At 38.0% G+C, this 6,255-nt stretch overlaps 1 non-coding gene across 1 annotated transcript; it reads right to left on the reverse strand.

Annotated features, from left to right (window-relative positions):
• Window positions 1-422: 422 nt before the first annotated feature.
• On the reverse strand, window positions 423-586 carry LOC119516995. Its single transcript, XR_005213425.1, has one exon. It is a non-coding gene; the product is annotated as a U1 spliceosomal RNA (small nuclear RNA).
• Window positions 587-6,255: the final 5,669 nt, after the last annotated feature.

A 6,255-nucleotide genomic window follows, 5' to 3' on the forward strand; every position in this document is an offset into this window, starting at 1 on the left:
ATTAATATTTAATGTAATTACTGATAAGTTAGGATTTATTTCTGCTTTTTGCTGTTTTTTTTTTCTATTTGTCTTATACCTCTTTTCTTCCTTTTCCAATTACTTATTTCTTTTGAGTTAAATAGATATTTTTAGTGAAACTTTTTAACTTTTTTTGTTGTTTCTTTTACTATCTTTTTGAGCTTTTACAAGTCTTTCTCCTGGGATATATAATTAGCATCTTAACTTTCAACAATTGAGTTCAGATAAAAATCAACTTTATTTCAATTGTGCCCAGAAGCTCTGCTCCAATGTAGCTCCATTTTTCCCTTCTTTTGTGCAATTGTTGTCATATGAAATGTATATTTACACATTATAAGCTCAACAACAGTTTTGTACTTGTTGCTTTACACAGTTTTCTTTTTCTTTTCTTTTCTTTTTTTTAGGGGAAAGTGTGAACATAGTCCCCCCCTACCACAAATTATGCAGTCGAGTTTCCTACATTTGGGGAAATTGCAGGGGTCAGCACATCTGGAATGCAATGGATAAGCCTCCCCCTGGGAAAACCACCTTCGTGATCATGGTGCCTCCCCTGCCAGGTAAATATGGAGTTTTCTTTTAAATCAGATAGGAAAAGAAGAGTTATAAAATATTTTATACACTCTTTTATATTTGCTGGTGCTTTTTATTTCATGTGAATTTGAGTTATCTTTTTATTTCTTAATGTGGATTTGAGTAATGCCTTTTCATGTCCTTCTGAACTCTCTCTAGTATTTCTGACAGTTCACAAATACACACATTACTTCTTAGCAAATGATAAATATTTCATGAGCTTTTTATTGCCCTTATAAAATCTCAAATTGCAATAAACATCCCAGTGTTTTTCAATGGTCCACAGACCAAATGGATTAAATTAAGTGCTCACACTGCCATGATGCTTTGTTGAAGAGAACATGTAAGCAACACTATTCCAGCGTGGAAATCCTAACCACAATGTGAGTAGTGTAATGACACTTGCTTTCCCAGGTTTGCAGGAAGTATATAGCAACATCATCTCAGCTCCACCAACCAATGTGTTCGACCCACATTTGAATCAGGAGTGACTGACACAGAGGTGCAGGGGTCTGGTACCCATGGGTCAGTTCCAGTGACACTGACCTTACAGGGCTGCAGAGGCAGTGGAGCCAGCGGTCATTCCCACCAGTGTGAGCGGCCCCATCAGCGTAAGATGAAGCAGGGATTCAGACTGCGACAGCTCCAGGTCTGTGGCACAATCCTTGGGATGTGCCAAACCATCTCCTTCATGAGCCTGGCTCTGCAGCCCTCCCATGTGCTCTCCAACATCTCATGTCCTTTTAATACATTATTGCCTGCCTAACTGGCCTGACTGAAACCCCTACTGATAAAGGTTGTCACTAGCCTAGCTTCACAGAAACTTCACAGAGAGAGATCCAACTATTTGAGGAAGATGTTATTAGAAGATGCTCTGCAGTTTATATTAATAATCTTAGCAATGCCCTCTTGAAATGTTGGTATTTACTGAATATTGGTAGCACTTGTGATATCAGCAATAACTCATGAAATTCAGTAAGTACAATGACCACTGTGGTCATAATCAATTGAGGAGTAATTTTATGCAATATACTAATTTTAAAGAAACATAAAAAGTTAGATTTGAATCTTTATTAGTCTAGGTATAAAATCAAACTGTTTGGGGGAAGGATGGACTTCACATTTACCAGCTGTAAGACCTCCTTAGACTGTCTTCAAAAGGACCCCCTGCCCACCCTTCACCCCTGCCTCAAGGTCCCCACTCTATCCTCGCTGATGTAATCGCCTGAGCTGTGATGCTGCAGAGACTTTCCTTTGCATCAATGGGAATTGGTCAATTTATCCCCTTCTCCAGCCTGCACAATCATGGAATCACAAACTTGATGGCATGTATTAGTTCATGTGTCTGCTTCCCCTTGATAGAATGTGAGGTGTCTCTGGACAAAAAAATATAGCTCATCTGTCCCCATATACGTATGTTATTCCGTGTTATGCTTAAGTAATTTTCATTAAATGTATATAAATATATCCAAAAAAGGATGAGTGTACACACTCTAAAAATGGAAAATGCCAATGGATAGAAATCTTAAAATTTTGCGGACAGACTTCCCAGGGAATGAAATTTGTTGACAGGTTAGGTATTTTGATTTTTAAAAACATTATCTCTGATACCTATGTCATCCACATTGTCAGCGAGGCCTCCAGAGCACTCAGCAAAAGTGCAACTGCTTCTGGGAAATTCATGATGGTGGACGTGCTTTGACAGCTTCCGGAACATCCCAGCAAGGCAGTGCACATCTAGGCCTCATTGCTAATGGGAAACTTCCTCTGGGCAGCCCAGAAGTGCTTCTTCTTTGTCCTAGTATAACGCTTGTCTCTACTGGACCACTTACCACGTCGTATGGCCACTGCCTTCTTACTTGTCTTTATTTTTTACTTGGCAATATTTTTATTTGACAAATTTGCAAACTATTGGCTGGGCATTAAGGGGCATTATGATATTCCTAGGGTCTAGCAGAATGCAGGGCCTTTAGAGTGGAGATCAGTGCACACTTATTGAGTCGAACAGAAGAGTTTCTGACACCACCTCTTCTTTGTAAGGTGTCCGCAGGGCCATAACAGGGTGTTGTGTGTGTGTGAATGAAAAAGTGGATGTGAGCATGTGTGCATGTGTGTTCATGTCTGTGTGTGCACGTGTGGGTGTGTGGGTGGGTGTGTCCAAATGCACATGCAGGGTTGTGTGGATACAGGGACGACATTGTACACTAATATGTATTTAAAACCTTACTCTGTGGTCCTTGCTAATCTACTGCCTACACTGTGTTAAACTAGTCCCTTTAAATTTCACATTGGTCATTGTAATTTGGCCATAACTGGATGGAATATGTATAATCTTGCAAGGAAACTACTGTAATATGCAAATTGACTTGGATGATTAAATTTGGATGCATTTGTTAGAAAAGCAGCCCCATTAAGTTGGAGCCACACTTCAGACATAAGCTGCATCCATCTGCCAGATGCAATAAAAACTTTATCAAGAACTTCTAAAAAAATTGTCAAGACAAAGCAGGAAAACTCGAATTAGTCACACCAACTTTTTATGGGTCCATAGTGCCCATCTGTGAAAAATTATGACACATTAGAAATGAAAATGTGTAAGTTACAGAGTAAAGGGGTACTAATCAAATATTCCAAAAATGAAAGCAAAATCTCTGAGCTTAATTTATTTACAGCATGAGTAAATTTAATTACAAACCATGGTCAATTAATTAATTTAGTAACAATGTGTAAATAATGGATAAGTTCTATGCACTGGATGAATCTTTAAGAATTGCTGTAATACCTGAATGATTATGAACAACATGGTCATGTTCTGAAACACTGTCGGTGAAATAGGAAATTATTGTTAAAATTTAGGACAGATATTTTTGTCTTCTTAACTTCATAACTGGGAGTGAATATGAATATTGTCCATGGAATTTACTTAGAAACTCTTGGAAAAATTTAGAAATATATCAGTGGGTCTGTTTTACAAATTACATTTTCGTTGTGACTGCCTATAAATATAGTAATGGGAACTAATATTTTATTTTCAGTATGCTGGGCACTGTTCTAAGAGCTTTGCATTTACAAATTCACTAGATTCCAACAGCCCCCGAGGATGGCTGGTGCTCTGATCCTCAGCTGGCAGGTTGGACAGTGACGCACCAACGTTGGCTTCCGTGGCTGAGGATGCAGGTCAGATGGCAGAGCCAGGATAACCCCACACAATCGACCTGTTTGCCCCGAAACTGTTTGCCGTTACATGGACCAAGCAACACATTTTCTTAGAATAGAAACAGCAATAATGAAGAAGTGATCATAAACTGGTCACCACTGGGAGCGGCTGTGAGGTGGGCAGTTACTGCCACAGTGACTTCCACTCCGCTGGAAAACTAATCCATCAATTTAGAAGCTTCGTATTTCCCCAGTGGCGCTCCAGGCTCCTGGGGAAGATCTGTCAAGTTGCGGATGACCTCTGACCTCCGAGCACCTCAAGGGCTCATTGTCTTTTTCCTTTATGCACAGCAGAAATGAGCAGTGTGACAGCTGGAGGAGGTGGTGTTTTAGAAAGTTAGTAAGGCCTAATTTTGTATCCTGGCCTCATCACTTGCTAAGTTTGAGATTATGTGGAACGATTTTCTCTCTCTGTCTTTAGAGTCTTATTCTGCTAAGTGGGGATAATGATGTCTAATTACATGATCATGTATGAAAATTACATTAGTTTTATAGGTAACATGGCCTGACATAGGATCTGTCCATATATATTTTAGTTTAGAACTCAATATATATTCTTTTCTCTTTACACAGGAATACAACATTTTTCCCCTCACACAACAGAAATATTTGAAGAAGATAAATACTAAATATTCTTGCTTTGCTCTTTAAATCTTGCAATTATGAGAAAGTGATAGAATGTAATTATTTGCTATAAAAGAACATGGCCCTTGTGGTTGAATTTTTAACACTGTTTTGATTTCCAGTAACTTTTCTTTAATGCTGTTTATACAATAAGTTAAAATGAGTCAAAATGGTTTCTTATTTACTGGTTTAGCTTTTATCCTCCTAAAAGGAATACTCGATCTCATTCAGAAAAAAAAAAAAAAAATAATGAATTGCTACTGAGGAAAGAAAGTGCTTATTAAATGCTCTTTTGAACCAAAGCTCCAAAGCAGAGTTTAGTTAATTTGCTAGTTAATTCTTTTTTTTTTAATCTCTGCTGCTCCACAGGACACTTTATAACCAAGAACTCAGTATTTTTGTCCCTAGTAAGTAAATACATCTCTTAGGCTCTCAATATCACTGTAGCTAAGAGCAGTTTGCCCTGCTCTTCCTGCTAATAACTTGTATCTGAATAAACTAATCCCAAGAGCCTGAAGGAAAGAACGTGTCTCCATGATATCGTTTAACCATTTAACTCCAGGGGAATTCTGATTGAGGGCACGCCTTTTTCCTGCTGAGAATATCTGCCTTTCTCATAGAGTAAATTTATAAGGCCTCGGAAGACATGTGCTCGGTGTTAGATTGACTTTCTCCACCAGTGTGTCGATGGTGAGGAGAGAATCAAAAGCCATTTGTTGAACCATGAAAGCACTCTATCTTGGGCAATACCATGCATAGGAGCCCTTGTTCAAGTAAATTCAGGTAAACGTTCACACACGCACACATAAGGTGGCGCAGACAGAAACAGAATTAAAGCTGCAAGTCCCCGTTCTTCCTTCCAGACAATGTGCTTTTGTCTCTTCCCAAAGAGGACTGGTTAATATCCAGCTGTTAATCAGTGATATCCAATTGCCACATGTAACAACACATCTAGACTCTGGATTGTAAAATTAAAGTAGTTCACAGCAACAGGGGTCAGAGATGTGGAAACCACTTCAGCATAGGATTTAAGAATTCCTTTGGAGTCAGAAATACGTGATGTCCATCTCACTTTGCGTACACTAAATGTTTAAATTTAGCAAATTATTAAACCTACATTAATCTCAATTTCATGATCTATAAAATAGGCATAAAGATATGTCATGGTTTCGTTATAAAAATTAAATCAGATGATTATGTAAAATAATTAGCATAGTGCCTTTCACAATATATTCACTTAATAATATATATTCAATCTTGAAAGGAAGGAGGATAGGTAAAATCACCTTAAATATGACAGCATCAAACTAACATTTTAATTTTTGGCTCAGAATGCATATGCAAAGATACTAAGAAGAGTTTTCAAGAGAAAGAAAACTATTGGCAAGGACTAAGAAGTTTTATGCTGAATTTATGCAAAATATGAGCAGTTCAATTAGGGTAGGTTATGGAATGCATTAATAGGGTTTGAAGAAATTTTGTAGTACAGCGAACCAAACTTGGCAGACATCTCAAATTGAAGGACACAAGCCTGGATTTATTTAGTAAATACTGTGGACCAGTATCTGAGCAGGGAATGGAATGGAAAGAACTGAAGTTTAGAAAACCTCGAGGTAGCACGTGTGTGACTGATAAGAACCCCAAAGACTTGGAGGCAGAAGGTCCATTTAGAAAATAATGGGAGCTCATACCAGAGAAAGTAGGAATTTCCATGGGAAGGGAAAATGAGCTTTAGAATAAACGTTCTGATTATGAGAGATGAATCAAGACTTGAGCAAGTTATCTGTACATGGAGAAGAAAGCAGGGTAATTAAAATGGACATT

This window comes from Choloepus didactylus, chromosome 20 (genome assembly GCF_015220235.1).
Source record: "Choloepus didactylus isolate mChoDid1 chromosome 20, mChoDid1.pri, whole genome shotgun sequence".
Classification (NCBI taxonomy): Eukaryota; Metazoa; Chordata; class Mammalia; order Pilosa; family Megalonychidae; genus Choloepus; species Choloepus didactylus.